Source organism: Lepisosteus oculatus, unplaced genomic scaffold (genome assembly GCF_040954835.1).
Source record: "Lepisosteus oculatus isolate fLepOcu1 unplaced genomic scaffold, fLepOcu1.hap2 HAP2_SCAFFOLD_74, whole genome shotgun sequence".
NCBI lineage: Eukaryota > Metazoa > Chordata > Actinopteri > Semionotiformes > Lepisosteidae > Lepisosteus > Lepisosteus oculatus.
The window spans coordinates 529,058-548,973 of record NW_027168298.1 but is presented as its reverse complement, the minus strand read 5'-3'; the positions used below and the strand labels follow the sequence as shown (position 1 = coordinate 548,973).

At 50.5% G+C, this 19,916-nt stretch overlaps 14 non-coding genes across 14 annotated transcripts; 9 read left to right on the top strand and 5 right to left on the bottom strand.

The window, feature by feature from the left end:
- The first annotated feature begins 3,597 nt into the window (after positions 1-3,597).
- Positions 3,598-3,714, top strand: LOC138234168 (U5 spliceosomal RNA). Its single transcript, XR_011187864.1, has one exon. It is a non-coding gene; the product is annotated as a U5 spliceosomal RNA (small nuclear RNA).
- A 391-nt stretch (positions 3,715-4,105) lies between these two features.
- Positions 4,106-4,222, top strand: LOC138234164 (U5 spliceosomal RNA). The gene has a single exon (XR_011187860.1). It is a non-coding gene; the product is annotated as a U5 spliceosomal RNA (small nuclear RNA).
- Positions 4,223-4,613: 391 nt separating this feature from the next.
- LOC138234173 (U5 spliceosomal RNA) lies at positions 4,614-4,728 on the top strand. Its single transcript, XR_011187869.1, has one exon. It is a non-coding gene; the product is annotated as a U5 spliceosomal RNA (small nuclear RNA).
- A 393-nt stretch (positions 4,729-5,121) lies between these two features.
- Positions 5,122-5,238, top strand: LOC138234161 (U5 spliceosomal RNA). The gene has a single exon (XR_011187857.1). It is a non-coding gene; the product is annotated as a U5 spliceosomal RNA (small nuclear RNA).
- Positions 5,239-5,628: 390 nt separating this feature from the next.
- LOC138234171 (U5 spliceosomal RNA) lies at positions 5,629-5,743 on the top strand. The gene has a single exon (XR_011187867.1). It is a non-coding gene; the product is annotated as a U5 spliceosomal RNA (small nuclear RNA).
- A 759-nt stretch (positions 5,744-6,502) lies between these two features.
- LOC138234129 (U4 spliceosomal RNA) lies at positions 6,503-6,644 on the bottom strand. The gene has a single exon (XR_011187824.1). It is a non-coding gene; the product is annotated as a U4 spliceosomal RNA (small nuclear RNA).
- Positions 6,645-6,874: 230 nt separating this feature from the next.
- Positions 6,875-6,991, bottom strand: LOC138234153 (U5 spliceosomal RNA). Its single transcript, XR_011187849.1, has one exon. It is a non-coding gene; the product is annotated as a U5 spliceosomal RNA (small nuclear RNA).
- A 5,261-nt stretch (positions 6,992-12,252) lies between these two features.
- On the top strand, positions 12,253-12,422 carry LOC138234099 (U1 spliceosomal RNA). Its single transcript, XR_011187794.1, has one exon. It is a non-coding gene; the product is annotated as a U1 spliceosomal RNA (small nuclear RNA).
- A 636-nt stretch (positions 12,423-13,058) lies between these two features.
- On the bottom strand, positions 13,059-13,177 carry LOC138234126 (5S ribosomal RNA). Its single transcript, XR_011187821.1, has one exon. It is a non-coding gene; the product is annotated as a 5S ribosomal RNA (ribosomal RNA).
- A 1,807-nt stretch (positions 13,178-14,984) lies between these two features.
- LOC138234203 (U1 spliceosomal RNA) lies at positions 14,985-15,148 on the top strand. Its single transcript, XR_011187899.1, has one exon. It is a non-coding gene; the product is annotated as a U1 spliceosomal RNA (small nuclear RNA).
- A 636-nt stretch (positions 15,149-15,784) lies between these two features.
- On the bottom strand, positions 15,785-15,903 carry LOC138234177 (5S ribosomal RNA). Its single transcript, XR_011187873.1, has one exon. It is a non-coding gene; the product is annotated as a 5S ribosomal RNA (ribosomal RNA).
- Positions 15,904-17,710: 1,807 nt separating this feature from the next.
- Positions 17,711-17,874, top strand: LOC138234210 (U1 spliceosomal RNA). Its single transcript, XR_011187906.1, has one exon. It is a non-coding gene; the product is annotated as a U1 spliceosomal RNA (small nuclear RNA).
- A 636-nt stretch (positions 17,875-18,510) lies between these two features.
- LOC138234192 (5S ribosomal RNA) lies at positions 18,511-18,629 on the bottom strand. Its single transcript, XR_011187888.1, has one exon. It is a non-coding gene; the product is annotated as a 5S ribosomal RNA (ribosomal RNA).
- A 464-nt stretch (positions 18,630-19,093) lies between these two features.
- LOC138234136 (U4 spliceosomal RNA) lies at positions 19,094-19,235 on the top strand. Its single transcript, XR_011187832.1, has one exon. It is a non-coding gene; the product is annotated as a U4 spliceosomal RNA (small nuclear RNA).
- The last annotated feature ends 681 nt before the right edge of the window (positions 19,236-19,916 follow it).

Genomic DNA, 19,916 nt, shown 5'->3' with positions numbered 1-19,916 from the left:
TGAGGCTCCAGTTATACATCGAGTGTCACATTAAATGACAAAAATGAAGAGAGTTAAAGCAGCTGGAGAGGTTTTCTTACAACTTTTGAGCTGACACAGTTTTGGAAAATGTTTCCTTCACGCTGCACTGTACAACATAGGCAGCCAAGAGTCTCCAAAACAAAACAGAATTGACAGATAGGAGAAAATTCCCACTCGTCCTGAAGTTCCCAAAATCAAGCACTGAGCGTAAACAAAGTGTCTAAGTAGCGTGGGAATGCTAACCCTAACCCTAGCGTAAAAAGATGAGTCAAAGTAACGTCTAATCGGATTAGTTTCCTTAGAGCTGGTTCAGAGTTTGCTGAAGAGTTTACCCAGTGGGCACTGATTCGTCGAATATACGTATATTCACGGCGAAAATACGGCTATACGTATATATACGTCGCCTCGACGTATAATCAAAGTCGAATTGCAACCGTAAAATCGACGACATTAATAAACGCATATATAACGTCGAAAACACATCTAACACAGTGCCTGAGGCTTTTTACTGTATGTATCGTGTGTGCCGCAACTAGGAGTATACGGCACTCTGCACAGTGTACGAAGTAAATTATTTTCGCAGTAATTAATTTACACGTGTATAATAAATATAGTAAATATAATAAATTAATTACTGCGAAAATTACTTCGTACACTGTGCAGAGTGCCGTATACTCCTAGGTAAGTTAGGTACATCTTTTTGCCCAAAACTGAAGGGGCGACATTCCTCCCTCCCCCCGTGATGCCAGGCCTGTCCCCATCCTATTCCATAATGTCATTATACTGTATATAATACCATACAACAGTGACCGATCCTTACTAACTGCATACGTTAAAATTGCACATCAGCTCATAGCAGGGGGCACATAGCCGCGATGTATTATCAATGTTAAATTTCAACCATAATATCGACAACATTAATAAACGCATACGTTGAGAAAATATCGAACCCGGCATATTTTCCGGTTATATACCACAATGCATTGCTAGTATTCGTTGGTCACCATTTTGGACACGTTTTTCAAACGTAGAAGTATATCCGCAAATATCTCAGCAATCCTCTTTTGACGAGTAAGTATGAACAATAATAATACTATCTGAATACATACAGATCTTTCTTAATATTATTTTGATTAAAATAGTAAGTGAATAAGCAAAAAATGGCACATAAAAATAGTGGAGCTTTTTAAACGTCTGTACTTACTGCGCCCCATAAGAAATCGTTTGTCCCCGTTCAAAAGAGGTTGTGCGATGTCCTGCAGCGTTCGCAAAGCAAACCTTTGACAGTTTGAAAAGAGGAATTTATTCTGCTTCCTGTGCGTGCAGTAGTTACAAAGTTGAACGTCTTTACACGATCTGCTGCAGTTTTCAGTGGGCGGGCGTTGTCAAATGGCTTGGAAAAACGCACTGTGTTTCGGCTCGGCAAACATCGTGAGCAGTGTCCTGCATGTTTTCTGTGTATAGCTGTCTTTTAACGCATACAGAATTCATTCGAAATGGGGAATGGTGTGAATGGGGAAGATGACACTAAATCGTTTTGCCGTTTCTCTATTCTTATTCTATGTTGTACTTTCAAACTTTGGGTACTCTTTAATTAGGACAGACTTTATTGCTCAACTTCTATGATGCAAGCCAAATTTTATACATTTATTTCAGCTTTGAGCTTAGTAAACCGTTCATTTTTTAGATTATACTAAAGAAGATATTAATCATCATTAATTTGGGAAGTAATATTATATAATTTTCTCCTAGCTGCGGTGCTGAAGTCCCGCCCTAAATCAGCAGAAAAAGAAATAAAGGAGCACGCAATGTGTTACTTGAAGAATGCATATGCAAGGCAGGGGGCCAGGAGATCTGGACACTGAAAATACTAGGTTTTTGGTTCTAACTGTTAGGACAATTACACAGGGTTTGCAAATAGTGGACAAAAATCGTCTTAACTTCCATTGTAATATTTTTTTTCTTGGAAATATAGAAGTTGTACATTTTAAAATGTATATTTGAATCAAAATGTGGTTTTGAGTTAGTGTGTTAATGTAATTAGTTTGTGTTTGCCGTTACTATACTGTATATTGCCATATTACCAGAATTTGTAGCTGAAGTTTAAGACTAGTTGTGTTTTTTATGATTATTGCCCATATGTTGATTGTTGATTGATTGTATACAATGTATAATTTGAAATACATATTTTTCAGGTGTGAATGTGTATTTTCACAATAAATTTCTAAACCAAATCATTGGGTTGATTTACTAGTTTCTACACCTGTAAAACCTAACTTTGATGTATAATAGACCTCTACCCATATACGTATAATAGACCTCTAAAGTTATCCGTATAATAGACCTCTAACCATATACATATAATAGACCTCTAAAGTTATCCGTATAATAGACCTCTACCCATATACGTATAATAGACCTCTAAAGTTATCCGTATAATAGACCTCCAACCATATACGTAGAATAGTCCTCTAAAGTTATCCGGAACTCCTACCATATATGTATAATAGTCCTCTAAATTTATCCGTATAATAGAACTCCAACCATTTACGTATAATGAACATCTAATCATAGACGTATAATTGACGTATAACAATAGACGTATATTAGAATTTCATTCTAGACGAATTGCAGACCACATTTAGACGTCTGAGGTATGCGTTTAATAGACGTATATTATACGTCTTTTGCCCACTGGGTTACGTCTCAACAGAAACGCTCTTTAGCTCTTTCAGTGTTATGCAGAGAACAGCGTCTGTCGAGATCACTTTTGAGTCAGCGCGAAACGCCGTGTGCTGTCAGTTTGATTTCATATTGCTCGTAGCGGCGCCCGGCTTTTGTCTGTCAAACGTTAGGTTGCGCTTCTTCATGCTGCATCGTCGGCATGAGTGGAGCTTTTTAAACGTCTGTACTTACTGCGCCCCATAAGAAATCGTTTGTCCCCGTTCAAAAGAGATTTTGCGATGTCCTGCAGCGTTCGCAAAGCAAACCTTTGACAGTTTGAAAAGAGGAATTTATTCTGCTTCCTGTGCGTGCAGTAGTTACAAAGTTGAACGTCTTTACACGATCTGCTGCAGTTTTCAGTGGGCGGGCTTTGTCAGATGGCTTGGAAAAACGCACTGTGTTTCGGCTCGGGAAACATCATGAGCAGTGTCCTGCATGTTTTCTGTGTATAGCTGTCTTTTGACGCATACAGAATTCATTCGAAATCATTGATTTCTCCAATTATCAAGGGTCCCTTAAAGGATGAGTCAAAGTAACGTCTAATCGGATTAGTTTCCTTAGAGCTGGTTCAGAGTTTGCTCAAGAGTTTACCTTTCACAGATGTGCAAAGAAGAATGTTGGGGGTGCACGCTTCAAGGTGCCTTACAGTGCGTTGTTTCCGACACAGTGTGGCCGGGTGTTTTCCGAGTTATCGCACGGATTGGGCACGCCCACAAGCCGAGAGCCGCAGGCGATGAGCCCGGGGCTGAACGGGCCCCACTGGCTAGTTTGTAAGGCCAGGTGCATTGCCAACCACGACCGGCAGCGCAGAGGCTTTGAAGGCGGTCTGGGCTCCTGCAGCTGTGCAGCCACGCACTCTGGTTTCTCTTCATCTCGTACAAATCTTTCACCTTTTATTAAAGATTTCCGTGGAGAGGAGCATGAATAAGTTCCATGCAATTTTTGTGCTTCCCTGCCTTCGGGTGGGGCGCAGCCTGGCTGGTCAAAGAGAGAAAACAAAAACGTTCGCAATCACTCTTGTTATGGCAATTGTGGCAGTCTGCTCCGCGAGTCCTCGGTCTCCGGCCGTCTGATTGGCGCTCTTTTCTTTGGGGGGTGGGAAGTGTCCGGCCGCAGGGGATCTTGGGACCTCGCTTTGCATAGCGGCTTCCCAGAGTGCGTCGTTTCCGGCACAGTGTGGCCGGGTGTTTTCCGAGTTATCGCACGGATTGGGCACGCTCGCAAGCCGTGAGCCGCAGGCGATTAGCCCGGAGCTGAACGGGCCCCACTGGCTCGTTTGTAAGGCCAGGTGCATTGCAAACCACGACCGGCAGCGCAGAGGCTTTGAAGGCGGACTGGGCTCCTGCAGCTGTGCAGCCACGCACTCTGGTTTCTCTTCATTTCGTACAAATCTTTCGCCTTTTACTAAAGATTCCCGCGGAGAGAAGCATGAATGAGTTCCATGCAATATTTGTGCTTCTCTGCTTTCGGGTGGGGCGCAGCTGGGCTGGTCAAAGAGAGAAAACAAAAACGCTCGCAATCGGTCTTGTTATGGCGATTGTGGCCGTCTGCTCCGCGAGTCCTCGGTCTCCGGCCGTCTGATTGGCGCTCTTTTCTTTGGGGGGCGGGAAGTGTCCGGCCGCAGGGGATCTTGGGACCTCGCTTTGCATAGCGGCTTCCCAGAGTGCGTCGTTTCCGGCACAGTGTGGCCGGGTGTTTTCCGAGTTATCGCACGGATTGGGCATGCTCGCAAGCCGTGAGCCGCAGGCGATGAGCCCGGAGCTGAACGGGCCCCACTGGCTCGTTTGTAAGGCCAGGTGTATTGCCAACCACGACCGGCAGGGCAGAGGCGTTGAAGGCGGCCTGGGCTCCTGCAGCTGTGCAGCCACGCACTCTGGTTTTTCTTCATCTCGTACAAATCTTTCGCCTTTTACTAAAAATTTCCATGGAGAGGAGCACGAATGAGTTCCCTGCAGTTTTTGTGCTTCCCTGCTTTCGGGTGGCGGGCAGCTGGGCTGGTCAAAGAGAGAAAACAAGCACGTTCGCAATCGCTCTTGTAATGGTGATTGTGGCCGTCTGCTCCGCGAGTCCTCGGTCTCCGGCCGTCTGATTGGCGCTCTTTTCTCTGGGGGGCGGGAAGTGTCCGGCCGCAGGGGATCTTGGGACCTCGCTTTTCATAGCGGCTTCCCAGAGTGCGTCGTTTCCGGCACAGTGTGGCTGGGTGTTTTCCGACTTATCGCACGGATTGGGCACGGCCGCAAGCTGAGAGCCGCAGGCGATGAGCCCGGAGCTGAACGGGCCCCACTGGCTAGTTTGTAAGGCCAGGTGCATTGCCAACCATGACCGGCAGCGCAGAGGCTTTGAAGGCGGCCTGGGCTCCTGCAGCTGTGCAGCCACGCACTCTGGTTTCTCTTCATCTCATACGAATCTTTCGCCTTTTACTAAAGATTTCCGTGGAGAGGCGCATGAATGAGTTCCATGCAATTTTTGTGCTTCTCTGCCTTCGGGTGGGGCGCAGCTGGGTTGGTCAAAGAGAGAAAACAAGCACGTTCGCAATCGCTCTTGTAATGGTGATTGTGGCCGTCTGCTCCGCGAGTCCTTGGTCTCCGGCCGTCTGATTGGCGCTCTTTTCTTTGGTGGGCGGCAAGTGTCCGGCCGCAGGGGATCTTGGGACCTTGCCTGGATAGCGGCTTCCCAGAGTGCGTCGTTTCCGGCACAGTGTGGCCGGGTGTTTTCCGAGTTATCGCACGGATTGGGCACGCTCGCAAACCGTGAGCCGCAGGCGATGAGCCCGGAGCTGAACGGGCCCCACTGGCTCGTTTGTAAGGCCAGGTGTATTGCCAACCACGACCGGCAGGGCAGAGGCCTTGAAGGCGGCCTGGGCTCCTGCAGCTGTGCAGCCATGCACTCTGGTTTCTCTTCATCTCGTACAACTCTTTCGCCTTTTACTAAAGATTTCCGTGGAGAAGAGCACGAATGAGTTCCCTGCAATTTTTGTGATTTCCTGCTTTCGGGTCGCGGGCAGCTGGGCTGGTCAAAGAGAGAAAACAAGCACGTTCGCAATCGCTCTTGTAATGGTGATTGTGGCCGTCTGCTCCGCGAGTCCTCGATCTCCGGCCGTCTGATTGGCGCTCTTTTCTTTGGGGGGCGGGAAGTGTCCGGCCGCAGGGGATCTTGGGACCTCGCTTTGCATAGCGGCTTCCCAGAGTGCGTCGTTTCCGGCACAGTGTGGCCGGGTGTTTTCCAAGTTATCGCACGGATTGGGCACGCTCGCAAGCCGTGAGCCGCAGGCGATGAGCCCCGAGCTGAACGGGCCCCACTGGCTCGTTTGTAAGATCTGCGGCAGATCGTATAAAGACGTTCAACTTTGTAACTACTGCACGCACAGGAAGCAGAATAAATTCCTCTTTCAAACTGTCAAAGGTTTGCTTTGCGAACGCTGCAGGACATCGCACAATCTGTTTTGAACGGGGACAAACGATTTCTTATGAGGCGCAGTAAATACAGACGTTTAAAAAGCTCCACTCATGCCGACGATGCAGCATGAAGAAGGGCAACCTAACGTTTGACAGACAAAAGCCGGGCGCCGCTACGAGCAATATGAAATCAAACTGACAGCACACGGCGTTTCGCGCTGACTCAAAAGTGATCTCGACAGACGCTGTTCTCTGCATAACGCTGAAAGAGCTAAAGAGTGTTTCTGTTGAGACGTAACAAGCTTGTTTCTTTCTACCATGATGTTACCATGACAAAATCTGTCTTTAAACACCTTGCTCAGTCTCTGACGAGACTGTCAAGAATTGCTTTCGCCGATTGTATTGCAAACCGGCGGAAGCGGGGTATTGGGAAAAGTTTTCAACTAGCAATAATCGCGCATCGGCTAAACCTCACAGGCTACGATACTGCCACTGCGCAAAGCTGACGGTTGCCAGGCAACCGCGTGGATCCTATGGAAATCGTTATCAATCGTCTCATGGCATGTTGTTGCTGTAACGCTTCATATTTGCGGCCGGACACTTCCCGCCCCCCAAAGAAAAGAGCACCAATCAGACAGGCGGAGACCGAGGACTCGCAGAGCAGACGGCCACAGTCGCAGTAATAAGAGTGATTGTGAGCGGTTTTGTTTTCTCTCTTTGACCAGCCCAGCTGCGCCCCACCCGAAGGCAGGAAAGCACAAAAATTGTATGGAACTCATTCATGCTCCTCTTCATGGAAATCTTTAGTAAAAGGCAAAAGATTTGTACGAGATGAAGAGAAACCAGAGTGCGTGGCTGGACAGCTGCAGGAGCCCAGGCTGCCTTCAAGGCCTCTGCCCTGCCGGTCGTGGTTGGCAATGCACCTGGCCTTACAAACGAGCCAGTGGGGCCCGTTCAGCTCCGGGCTCATCACCTGCGGCTCTCGGCTTACCTGGCAGGGGAGATACCTTGATCAGCCTGTAGTTGGAGTAGTTGGATTGTTTTCTTGTTTTGTGGAAGCAGTGTTTGTTTTGCAGTTTGAGATGGCAACCTTTGGATCCCGCAAGAATGCTGTACGTTTTGAGCTTTTGGATGACCTGTTCATGGATCGTATGCAGTTCAGCAGAAAAGTGTTACAGAAGGAACTTGGCTTTGAACCTCGGCACTTGGATTTCATCTTTGCTCTCCCAGGTCAGAAAGCATTTGAGGTTGTATTTGGTACCTATCCTCTGTTTGAACAATGCGTGGATGTGTTTGAGGCAAAAAGAGGGAAAGTTCCTGCACTTGAGAAGATCAACTTGCAGCCTCTGACACAGAGAGAGAGGAAAACGGTGCATGTTGTTATGTTCTCGGAACTGGCAAAGACGGAGGACATTCACACCTGGCTTAACCAGTACTGCACCGTCCACCATGGAACTGAGGTTAGAGATGTTGACGGTATAAAAACAGGAGCAAGGAAATTCGAGGTTCGCTTACTACCGGACAATGTAAATGGAGGCTTAAGGCACCTGCCCTCTACAATCCGGCTGGGCGCCTGCAATGGCTATGTTTTTTATGTGGGACAACCAAAGGTGTGTCGGCGCTGTGGTGCTGTGGGACACCTGGCATCTTCCTGCACTGTGAAATGCTGCAAGACCTGTGGCAAACAGGGACATTTAGCCTCTGACTGTTCAATGCTGCCAAAGTGCAATTTATGTGGCTCGGAAGGACACGTTTTTAAGAACTGCCCTCACGCCTACGCCAATAAACTCAAAATGAGAAAGGATGAGGCAGTGCTTGTTTCAGCCAAACCGGCCCGAAAAGCCAAAGCAAACAACAAGTCAAACAAAGAACCCTTGTTGGACAAAGAGTCTCAGCCTCCAGCCAGGATCAGTCCTGCTGTGGCTCCGGGGCCGGTGGAAGAGAAATCCACTACGCTCCCACAACCGCAGACTGCACCAGACAAGCACGAGGGTTTGAAAACCCCCGAGAACAGCGAGGACCCCTCCCCCACTCCTGCTCCTCAGAACGAGGGCCAGTGTGGGGCCCCCCGGTGGAGCGGGTCCAGCGACGATACCCAGGATTCAGCGGAGCTGCTTTTCTCAGACTCTGCAAGTGCTACAGATGCCCTCCTCTCCTCCATCCAGTCCATCACGGAGGATCTGCAACAGCTGGTGGGTGAGGGGGAAGAGGAGACTGGTGCATCGGCTGCACCCCTTTCCCCTCAGTGCTCCCAGGAGCTGGACTTGAGGAAAAGGAAAAATGACTCTGTTTTCTCCCCGAGCGAGGAGGAAGGAGAAAATGGCGATGGGGACAGCTGGAACCCCTCCACCCCTCCCTCTACCCCCTTCCTTGAAATGGACTCCGTGAATGCTTTTACTGCTGCCACCCTGATGAAGGCTCATTCAGAGGATGGCTGGCAGGAAATTGGTAAGAAGAAAAAGAAAGAGAAGGTAACAGGTGAGACCGAAGAGAAATGTGTTTTGTAAAGACTGGTTCCACTTTCTTATGTAAAATGGCTCTAAACATAATTTCTCTTAACACCAGAGGTATCAATGACAGAGTTAAATGCCAGTGTGTCTTTGATTACCTCCAGCAGAGAGAGGGAGATGTGTTGATGTTGCAGGAGTGTGCTTTAGCCTATCAAGAGAGGTATAAAAGCTTTAAAGATAGGTGGGATAAAGGGCCTTCTGTTTGGTCAGGGGACAATAACAACAGAGCCTCTGGCGTGGCCATTCTTTTCAAAGGATGGGCTTTCAAATTGAAAAGTATTCAGAGGGTCATAGATGGCAGGTTGCTGTGTGTGGATGTGGAATGGGGGACCGTTAACCTGCGGCTAATCAATGTGTATTGTCCTACTGACGTGGGAGGAAGGGTGGAGCTACTCAAGGCACTCTCTCCCCTATTGTTAAGTAGCACAGACGTGATAGTGGGAGGGGATTTTAATTGTATCTTAGAGCACACAGACAGGCAGTCTAGCTCTCCGATAAAATTGGATTCCAGCTCACTGGCCCTGCAAAACTTAGTTCAAGACTTTAAACTCTCAGACACATATAGATGTATATATCCCACAACAGCAGGATATACATGGTCAGGGAGGAATAGCAGCTCCAGAATTGACTATTGCTTTGTCTCAGAGAGAGTGAAAGTTGTTGGGGTCACTCTTCAGCCTGTCTTCTTCTCAGATCATCAGGCTTTAGGGTGTAGAGTGGAACTCCAGGGCGGGACTGTCTTTGGCCCAGGCCTCTGGAAACTCAACACAAAGCTGCTAGAGAACGAGGGGGTAGTATCCCGCTACAAGGAGAAACTATCACAGTGGCTGTCCTTGCAGTGTCTGTACGGGTCAGTAGGAGAGTGGTGGGAGGAGGTGAAGATGAGGACAAAGACCTTTTTCATGGCTGAGGGAAGGAAGGCTGCTGCCAGACGGAGAGGAGTGCTAGCCAGGAAACAGAGGCAGCTGCAGCGTCTCTACACGATGCTGCACAGTGGCTTCGATGTGCTCGAGGATATCACCCTTTTAAAAAAGGACATCCGGAGCATAGCCGAAGAAAGTAGTCGAGGAGTGCTGTTAAGAGGCAGAGTGCAGTTCTTGGAAGAAAATGAGAAGTGTACTCGCTTCTTTTTCAGGAAAGTGGTAGGCTCCAAGTCTGTCATGGAAAGTGTAGTTGATGAGGAGGGACGAGAGAGAACAGAGCCGAGTGCTATCCTCTCCTGCACCAAGGCCTTCTACTCAAGACTGTACAGCTCTACAGAGGTAAAGGATGAAGAAATTCATTTTTTTACCTCAAAGCTAGAAAACGTTTTGAGTGAAGAAGATAGGGAAGTACTTGAGAGGGATTTGACAGTAGAAGAGCTGAGACAGGCTATGGAGAGCTTACAGAAGGGGAAAACTCCAGGTGCTGACGGGCTCCCTAAAGAATTTTATTGCACCTTTTGGGATCTGCTTCAGGATCCGCTACTGGTCCTATTCGAGGAAAGATATAAGACAGAATTGCTGCCTGACTCCTTAAGAGAAGGCACTATCTCTCTCTTGTTTAAGAAAGGAGCAAAAAATGACATAAAGAACTGGAGACCCCTCAGCCTGTTAGGCGTGGACACTAAGATCCTGTCCAAAGCCCTTTTCCTGCACCTACAAAATGTAGTGGCCTCACTGGTAGGGAAAGAACAGACTTGTGGGATAGCAGGACGCCTGATGAGCGACAACCTGGCCTTGTTGAGGGATGTCTGTCTGTACTCTGAGGATCGCTCCCTCCCTCTTTGCATTTTAGGTGTAGACCTAGAAAAGGCCTTTGACCGCCTAAACCGGCAGTACTTAACATCGGGACTTGAGCACATGAAGTTTGGCCCCATCATGAGAAAGTGGATTAACCTGCTGTACACAGGTAGCAACAGCAGAGTCATGGTTAATGGCAATAGATCACGCCCCTTTGAAGTCTGTTCAGGGGTGAGGCAGGGCTGCCCATTATCCCCCTTGTTATGCGTTTTGGCTATGGAGCCCTTAGCCTGTGCCTTGCGCCAGGATCAGGCCATTAATGGGATACCAGTGCCTGGAAGTGGGGGAGGAGAGGTAAAGACATCTCTATACATGGATGACGTCACCCTGCTCCTCTCTGACAATGCCTCAATTAGCAGAGCTCTGCAGTGCTGTGATCGTTTCTCTTTGGCTTCCTCCGCAAAAATTAACAAATCTAAGAGTGAGATTTTTTATCAGAACTGGAGGGAGCCAAAAGAAGGACATGATCTCAGGCTGCAAGAGAAGAGAATTAAGGTCCTGGGGGTGTATTTTGGAGAAGAGATGGGAACAGTAAATTGGCAGAACAAATTGCCAATCTTAAACAAAAAACTGATGCAATGGAAGGACCGAGACCTCACCATGACAGGGAAGGTGCTGGTCATCAAAGCCGAGCTCTTGCCTGTCTTGATTTTTCTGGCTTCTACCTTCCCAATCCCACACCGTGTTGCGGCGGTGCTGAGGAGATTGATGTTTCAATTTCTATGGGGTGGGAAGCAGGAAAGACTCAGAAGGGAAATAATGTACAGGCCGCTACCCTCAGGGGGGAAGTCTGTCCCAGATATTGCTACGAAGCTGCTGTGCATTTTCCTGGCCTCTGTGCTGAGAGGCTTTGCAACAGCACCTGCAGCGCGTACCTGGACTTATTTTTCCAGGCTCTGGGTAGGTAGGGAGGTGTTCAGAGTGTGGGGTGTCAGACCCAAGCTGGACGTCCCACTCTCTGACACATGCCCTGCAATTTATGGGACAGTTAAAAGTTTTCTAAGATCTCACCCAATTGGCCATATTCCCCTCCGAGATGTCAGCGTCCAAAAACTGGAAGATTTCGTTGCACCCCAGAACAATAGGCAGACCCATGTGGGCATTTTAACATCAGCCCAAACAAGGAAGGTGTGGAAACACACATCCTCTAAGTTTCTGTGCAACATTCACAGAGATTTAGCCTGGAGTGTCGTCCACCAGTGCTTACCGGTACGAACTTTCTTGTACCGTAGGGGCCTCACCCCCAGCCCTCGCTGCGTTAGGGTGGGCTGCGGCGAGGAGGAGACTGTATCCCATCTCCTGTGGTCCTGCTTTTTTGCTAAGGCCTTCTGGGCACAGTTTGAAGATTGGTTGCTGGCTCTCTCGCCCCAATTTACCCTGACCGCTGCTTTCGTCATATACGGCATCTCTCCTGTCAAACTTCCTCCTGACGTGTTTGACAGGATCTGGGCCGTGGTGAACAGTGGGAAAGTTGCCCTGTGGAGAGTGAGGAACATGGGGCTGTTCAAAGGCATCGAGATCCCAGTCAAGGCAGCAGGTAGCCTGGCCCTGTTCATCACCCGAGAGAACTATTACCTCAGAGATCTGTGGAGAGAAGGGAGGGAGGAACCAGAAAATCTGTGGGAAATAGAGAGCATAGGTCAATATCTCAAGAAACTGTGAAAAACATTATCAAGTTTAAGTAAAGAATGTGATTTGCACCAGAAAAAAAGAAAATTGTTGCTATGTAACTGTTACCATGTCAAAATGTAATGAGATGTGATCATATATACTGTTTTAAGTATGTATATGAATGTAAAGCTTTCTGATTTGTGATGTCCTGTATTTTTTTGTGAAAAGAAAATAAAGTTCTTAAAAATCGAAATCGGTTCACCCAGGGCGAGGCTCGGCCATTGCACTCCGGCTGTGCTGACCCCTGCGAATTCCCCAAATGTGGGAATCTCGACTGCATAATTTCTGGTAGTGGGGGACTGCGTTCGCGCTCTCCCCTGATGTGCTTGGTCCAAAATCAGATACAGGAAGGTTAGGACACCACGAGCTGCGTGGCTGCGGAAGGATCCTGGTTCGACAGGAGTGGACGCCGCTGCTGGTTCTCGCTGGCTTTTAGTTAGGGGTCCGGAGAAGCATCTCAAGCTAGTTCCACTACTCCTTCCGGACGTTCATTCCCTTTTCAAAGTCAGTCGTTTTGCTGTAGTCTGCGTTCTTTAGGCTGATTATCGAGGTTAGCCTTTATTTGGTCATGGGGGGCCTCGGTACTGTATGCTGAGTCTAAAGACAGTTTCACCCGTTTTCTGATTGCTCGGTTCTGTACCAGTGCAGACATGTCAAACAGTGAATGGCTGTACCTCTATTGTATCCGTGCTCAATGAATGAAATCGGTAACAAATGAATATATGTCTAGTTATACGAAAAACGAGTGGTTTATCGACTCATCTTCATTTGCAGATTTAGAGGCAGCTTCGATATTCGTTTTACAGACGGGTTTTTTTTTTGGAATATGGGTCACACACATGCCACAGCAACAAAACATCTCTAGAGATGAGGCTATAGATCACCTTTCCATCCTGCAGGTTTTCCTCCCAAAGCCTACGGCACCAACGGCGACCCCTGCTGGCCGGGAGAGCAAAAGCTTACAGCACCTGGTATTCCCAGGCAGTCTCCCATCCAAGTACTAACCAGGCCCGACGCTGCTTAGCTTCCGAGATCAGACGAGATCGGGCGTGTTCAGGGTGGTGTGGCCGTAAGCAAAAGCCCCGGCGCCTGACTCGCTACTTGAAGCTGTGTGTGGCGGGGGTTCCGTGCTCCCCGAGCGGGACTGAAGGATCGTTCGTGTGCCACTCTTTGGAAAGGAGCTGCTTTCCAAATCGCATTGCGTGCCTGGATGTTGGCGAATGCGCTCCCTTGTGTTGGCTCGTCCCGCACTGGAGGAGGACAAACAATCTGCACGGAGGAGCACCAGGCAAGTCTTCACCAGACAAAAACCTCCAGTGCACAGCACTCTGGAAACATTTCGGGGCTTTCGCGTGTTTATTTCAGCACGTAAAGCGCACCGGTCCAACACGTCGGCCGGGCGCACGGCGCCTCCGCCCTCTTGTGGCCTTGCGTCGTCAGAGCAAGAGGCTCCTTCTCGCTGCCCTTCCGCTGTGTTGCAGGGCCCCGAGAGGGAACCCGGAGCGCGCACTTTGTGGGGGGCGGGGGACCGCGTTCGCGCTCTGCCCCCGGTCTCTTGCGCGAGTACTAAATCTCACGGACAGGGGGGCCTCGTCATTGATTGTTACAGGTGAGACGGGGATTAGGAGGAGACCCCGACTGATGGGTAAAGGGGAGCACTAACACCAGAGGGACACCCACGGCGTCTCTTTTTGAGAGACGCCCTGGGGTTTCCTAATGGCCAAGGAGGGTCGGGACCTCGGTTTGACGCCTCCCCCGAAGGACGGCGCCTGTTTGTGCAGCAGAGTGTCGCCATCAGGAGGCTGGGGCGTAAGAGAGCCACACAGCCCGCAGGGTGAGCGCTCCCTACTGGTCCCAGTCACACCTCTTGCAGGAGCAGCAGCAACCGGAGCTTTTCCGGGGTGGAATCTCCCATCCGGGTGCCGGCCAGGCTCACACCTGCTGGGCTGCCCCGGGGGTGAGCCCAGTCGAGAGTCGCAGGGCCAGATCTAGTCACCGGGGAGAAACGATACAAGTGAAGGATTGCTCGGCTCTCGGCACTTGAAAAGACCGACAAATGTCTCGTTCCCGCCGGAGCTGAATGTACCCGCATGTGTGGTGTCGTCTTCTTCCCCCGCCCCGCTGTGTTTGCTGTATTGTCTCTGAAGCCGGCCCCCCCGAGACGAGACGGGCTGTTCCTGTGCCCCAATTAACACTTTACAGGTGCCATTCCCCGGCATTGTGGCCATTGTCGGTGCTCACACGCGATAAGATAAGGCGGAGGAGAGCGGGGCATGCCCAGCGGCAGACATTCAAGGAGGGGGCAGTGCGAGGTGAGGTGAGGTGCGACACGCCGGAGCCCCGACGCAGCTAATGCGGAGCACTTGTTGGACTGGCATCGAAAGGACGTGTGCGCACGGAGCGAGCCTTCCCTGCGGCGGAGAGCGGGAACTTTCTCCCCCCCTCCCGCTGCAGGAGTTGTGTGCACTGCAGCGGTGCCGAGAGAAAAGCACAGAAGGCAGCAGGCTCTGGAGAACAGGTAAGAGACGGAGCCTTGTGGGCAGGCGAGCAGGCCCGTTTTTTGGAAATTGCTGAAAAGGTTTGTTCGGTGTGTGGCAGGCGCACGTCGCGAGCTTGCGTGGCGATCTGCCGGTCTGGAGTTATGCAAATGAGGCCGAATTGCATCCCGGGACATGCTGCGAATGCGCAACGGCGACTGCAGATGTGTAGGAAACGGCGCGCTCGTTTTCTCGTTTTGCCCACACTTTTGAGTGTTAGTGTGGCGTGTGAGTGTGTGAAAGAGTGGGCCCAGCAGGAGGCGGTGGCGTGCGGGGCGAGGAGGTGGCCTAGGCTGCGCGATTTGTGCTGTGGGTGCGGGCCGCTTGCAGGGGCCTGTTTAACTCATACTTACCTGGCAGGGGAGATACCTTGATCAAGAAGGAGGTTCACCCAGGGCGAGGCTCGGCCATTGCACTCCGGCTGTGCTGACCCCTGCGAATTCCCCAAATGTGGGAATCTCGACTGCATAATTTCTGGTAGTGGGGGACTGCGTTCGCGCTCTCCCCTGATGTGCTTGGTCCAAAATCAGATACAGGAAGGTTAGGACACCACGAGCTGCGTGGCTGCGGAAGGATCCCGGTTCGACAGGAGTGGACGCCGCTGCTGGTTCTCGCTGGCTTTTAGTTAGGGGTCCGGAGAAGCATCTCAAGCTAGTTCCACTACTCCTTCCGGACGTTCATTCCCTTTTCAAAGTCAGTCGTTTTGCTGTAGTCTGCGTTCTTTAGGCTGATTATCGAGGTTAGCCTTTATTTGGTCATGGGGGGCCTCGGTACTGTATGCTGAGTCTAAAGACAGTTTCACCCGTTTTCTGATTGCTCGGTTCTGTACCAGTGCAGACATGTCAAACAGTGAATGGCTGTACCTCTATTGTATCCGTGCTCAATGAATGAAATCGGTAACAAATGAATATATGTCTAGTTATACGAAAAACGAGTGGTTTATCGACTCATCTTCATTTGCAGATTTAGAGGCAGCTTCGATATTCGTTTTACAGACGGGTTTTTTTTTTGGAATATGGGTCACACACATGCCACAGCAACAAAACATCTCTAGAGATGAGGCTATAGATCACCTTTCCATCCTGCAGGTTTTCCTCCCAAAGCCTACGGCACCAACGGCGACCCCTGCTGGCCGGGAGAGCAAAAGCTTACAGCACCTGGTATTCCCAGGCAGTCTCCCATCCAAGTACTAACCAGGCCCGACGCTGCTTAGCTTCCGAGATCAGACGAGATCGGGCGTGTTCAGGGTGGTGTGGCCATAAGCGAAAGCCCCGGCGCCTGACTCGCTACTTGAAGCTGTGTGTGGCGGGGGTTCCGTGCCCCCCGAGCGGGACTGAAGGATCGTTCGTGTGCAACTCTTTGGAAAGGAGCTGCTTTCCAAATCGCATTGCATGCCTGGATGTTGGCGAATGCGCTACCTTGTGTTGGCTCGTCCCGCACTGGAGGAGGACAAACAATCTGCACGGAGGAGCACCAGGCAAGTCTTCACCAGACAAAAACCTCCAGTGCACAGCACTCTGGAAACATTTCGGGGCTTTCGCGTGTTTATTTCAGCACGTAAAGCGCACCGGTCCAACACGTCGGCCGGGCGCGCGGCGCCTCCGCCCTCTTGTGGCCTTGCGGCGTCAGAGCAAGAGGCTCCTTCTCGCTGCCCTTCCGCTGTGTTGCAGGGCCCCGAGAGGGAACCCGGAGCGCGCACTTTGTGGGGGGCGGGGGACCGCGTTCGCGCTCTGCCCCCGGTCTCTTGCGCGAGTACTAAATCTCACGGACAGGGGGGCCTCGTCATTGATTGTTACAGGTGAGACGGGGATTAGGAGGAGACCCCGACTGATGGGTAAAGGGGAGCACTAACACCAGAGGGACACCCCCGGCGTCTCTTTTTGAGAGACGCCCTGGGGTTTCCTAATGGCCAAGGAGGGTCGGGACCTCGGTTTGACGCCTTCCCCGAAGGACGGCGCCTGTTTGTGCAGCAGAGTGTCGCCATCAGGAGGCTGGGGCGTAAGAGAGCCACACAGCCCGCAGGGTGAGCACTCCCTACTGGTCCCAGTCACACCTCTTGCAGGAGCAGCAGCAACCGGAGCTTTTCCGGGGTGGAATCTCCCATCCGGGTGCCGGCCAGGCTCACACCTGCTGGGCTGCCCCGGGGGTGAGCCCAGTCGAGAGTCGCAGGGCCAGATCTAGTCACCGGGGAGAAACGATACAAGTGAAGGATTGCTCGGCTCTCGCCACTTGAAAAGACCGACAAATGTCTCGTTCCCGCCGGAGCTGAATGTACCCGCATGTGTGGTGTCGTCTTCTTCCCCCGCCCCGCTGTGTTTGCTGTATTGTCTCTGAAGCCGGCCCCCCCGAGACGAGACGGGCTGTTCCTGTGCCCCAATTAACACTTTACAGGTGCCATTCCCCGGCATTGTGGCCATTGTCGGTGCTCACACGCGATAAGATAAGGCGGAGGAGAGCGGGGCATGCCCAGCGGCAGACATTCAAGGAGGGGGCAGTGCGAGGTGAGGTGAGGTGCGACACGCCGGAGCCCCGACGCAGCTAATGCGGAGCACTTGTTGGACTGGCATCGAAAGGACGTGTGCGCACGGAGCGAGCCTTCCCTGCGGCGGAGAGCGGGAACTTTCTCCCCCCCTCCCGCTGCAGGAGTTGTGTGCACTGCAGCGGTGCCGAGAGAAAAGCACAGAAGGCAGCAGGCTCTGGAGAACAGGTAAGAGACGGAGCCTTGTGGGCAGGCGAGCAGGCCCGTTTTTTGGAAATTGCTGAAAAGGTTTGTTCGGTGTGTGGCAGGCGCACGTCGCGAGCTTGCGTGGCGATCTGCCGGTCTGGAGTTATGCAAATGAGGCCGAATTGCATCCCGGGACATGCTGCGAATGCGCAACGGCGACTGCAGATGTGTAGGAAACGGCGCGCTCGTTTTCTCGTTTTGCCCACACTTTTGAGTGTTAGTGTGGCGTGTGAGTGTGTGAAAGAGTGGGCCCAGCAGGAGGCGGTGGCGTGCGGGGCGAGGAGGTGGCCTAGGCTGCGCGATTTGTGCTGTGGGTGCGGGCCGCTTGCAGGGGCCTGTTTAACTCATACTTACCTGGCAGGGGAGATACCTTGATCAAGAAGGAGGTTCACCCAGGGCGAGGCTCGGCCATTGCACTCCGGCTGTGCTGACCCCTGCGAATTCCCCAAATGTGGGAATCTTGACTGCATAATTTCTGGTAGTGGGGGACTGCGTTCGCGCTCTCCCCTGATGTGCTTGGTCCAAAATCAGATACAGGAAGGTTAGGACACCACGAGCTGCGTGGCTGCGGAAGGATCCCGGTTCGACAGGAGTGGACGCCGCTGCTGGTTCTCGCTGGCTTTTAGTTAGGGGTCCGGAGAAGCATCTCAAGCTAGTTCCACTACTCCTTCCGGACGTTCATTCCCTTTTCAAAGTCAGTCGTTTTGCTGTAGTCTGCGTTCTTTAGGCTGATTATCGAGGTTAGCCTTTATTTGGTCATGGGGGGCCTCGGTACTGTATGCTGAGTCTAAAGACAGTTTCACCCGTTTTCTGATTGCTCGGTTCTGTACCAGTGCAGACATGTCAAACAGTGAATGGCTGTACCTCTATTGTATCCGTGCTCAATGAATGAAATCGGTAACAAATGAATATATGTCTAGTTATACGAAAAACGAGTGGTTTATCGACTCATCTTCATTTGCAGATTTAGAGGCAGCTTCGATATTCGTTTTACAGACGGGTTTTTTTTTTGGAATATGGGTCACACACATGCCACAGCAACAAAACATCTCTAGAGATGAGGCTATAGATCACCTTTCCATCCTGCAGGTTTTCCTCCCAAAGCCTACGGCACCAACGGCGACCCCTGCTGGCCGGGAGAGCAAAAGCTTACAGCACCTGGTATTCCCAGGCAGTCTCCCATCCAAGTACTAACCAGGCCCGACGCTGCTTAGCTTCCGAGATCAGACAAGATCGGGCGTGTTCAGGGTGGTGTGGCTGAAAGCGAAAGCCCCGGCGCCTGACTCGCTACTTGAAGCTGTGTGTGGCGGGGGTTCCGTGCCCCCCGAGCGGGACTGAAGGATCGTTCGTGTGCAACTCTTTGGAGTGGGACACAAACATGCCGCAATGCTTTCAAGACATTAGGATTTGTTTGTGCAACATCCGAGAAGAGTACTTGTGGCTTGAATGTGAACTGTACGTGCCCGCCCCCTTTCCTCTGTAGTGCATGAGTTCCTCCCGGCATGCCCTTCGTCATTGTTCTGTCATCTTGTATTTAAAGGGTTGTATTTCTGCTGCTGAAAAGAATCAACGGGTTTCTTTGTTCCCAACGGAGCCCTTGTCTGTCATGAAATTCTTCAAAACCTCAAGCTAGAAGAAGACGACAAATATGAAGCGTTACAGCAACGACATGCCATGAGACGATTGATAACGATTTCCATAGGATCCCCGCGGTTGCCTGGCAACCGTCGGCTTTGCGCAGTGGCAGTATCGTAGCCTGTGAGGTTTAGCCGAGGCGGGATTATTGCTAGTTGAAAACTTTTCCCAATACCCCGCTTCCGCCGGTTTGCAATACAATCGGCAAAAGCAATTTTTGACAGTCTCGTTAGAGACTGAGCAAGGTGTTTAAAGACAGATTTGGTCATGGTGACATCATGGTAGAAAGAAGCGAGCTTGTTCCCAGTGGGCATTGATTCGTCGAATATACGTATATTTACGGTGAAATTACGGCTATACGTATATATACGTCGCCTCGAAGTATAATCAACGTCGAATTGCAACCGTAAAATTGACGACATTAACAAACGCATATATAACGTCGAAAACACATCTAACACAGTGCCTGAGGCTTTTTACTGTATGTATCGTGTGTGCCGCAACTAGGAGTATACGGCACTCTGCACAGTGTACGAAGTAAATTATTTTCGCAGCAATTAATTTACACGTGTATAATAAATATAGTAAATATAATAAATTAATTACTGCGAAAATAATTTACTTCGTACACTGTGCAGAGTGCCGTATACTCCTAGTTGCGGCACACAATCAATGCCCACAGCTTGGCATACAAGGGTTTTGCTGAGGGGGTCTTGCCACCTGCCTGAAAAAAAACAGTAAAATGTTTGAGTGCCTATAGAGTTTCTATTTTTATTTTCTTGACAAAAGTCCCCCATCAGTGCGCGGTGCCCGAGGAAAAATCTGTAGGGGGGCGTCTGAAATTCTGAGGGGGGAGTGATATTTCAGTTGAAACGGAGCTGTACGGTGCAGCTACCCAAATGAAATCTCGCAGCTAT